At 49.4% G+C, this 713-nt stretch overlaps 1 protein-coding gene across 1 annotated transcript in view; it reads right to left on the minus strand.

The window, feature by feature from the left end:
* Positions 1-6: 6 nt before the first annotated feature.
* IFFO2 (intermediate filament family orphan 2) overlaps positions 7-713 on the minus strand; it is a 55,554-nt gene continuing 54,847 nt past the window's right edge. Inside the window, 1 exon segment of the mRNA XM_010830223.1 lies at positions 7-611. The gene's annotated coding sequence lies outside the window, so the exon portion shown is untranslated.

Consider the following 713-nt stretch of genomic DNA (forward strand, 5'->3'; position numbering starts at 1 on the left):
AAAAAAAAAAAAGAAAAAACTCACAATAAAGGCCACCAAGTTCTCATAAATAAAAAGTACACACCATCACTAACACTCTCCTCTCTCTCCATATATATATATATATATATTTATATAATATGAATATTATATACAATGGTTTTAAGACTGCAAAACAGGTGGGGAAACGGAAGAGAGAGGAGGCCCTTACAGGTCACTGGTCCTCTGGGGAGGAAAGACGGGAGTCCTTATCTCAGAGCCCCTCCTCTGCCTGCAGACACAGGCCGTGGGGTAGTAAGGAGCTCTGGTCCTTGGGCACATTTTGCTCCTCTGACCTCCAGGGGGAGCTCCTGAGCCAACAAAACCAAAAATCCCCAATCATACAAGGGGATTGGTAGTAGTGAGTAGCGGGTCCAAAAAGATACTTAAAAAAAAAAAAAGCCTGCTCTGCGGGCTCCCAGCTGAGATTTGAGGGTGGCCTCCACACAATGCCCTCTGACTCAGGTCCACTCAAGTCTGGAGAGATACTGGCTCAGATTAACTCTCCAACGGATCAATCAAGCAGTGAATTACGGTAGAGGTGAGCGTGTGTCCATGAGCGTGGCTCTCAGGTGAGCTCCCGCTCCGGCCACCTCCTCTCTGCCAGCAGTCCCTGCTGCCTCCCTCCGCTTCCCTTTCCAGTGCCCGCCGGTGGCCAAACAGTGGGCAGCTGGGGCACAGTGGAGAACCAAGAT

Source organism: Bison bison, unplaced genomic scaffold (genome assembly GCF_000754665.1).
Source record: "Bison bison bison isolate TAMUID 2011002044 unplaced genomic scaffold, Bison_UMD1.0 scf7180017864516, whole genome shotgun sequence".
In the NCBI taxonomy this organism is placed as follows: domain Eukaryota; kingdom Metazoa; phylum Chordata; class Mammalia; order Artiodactyla; family Bovidae; genus Bison; species Bison bison.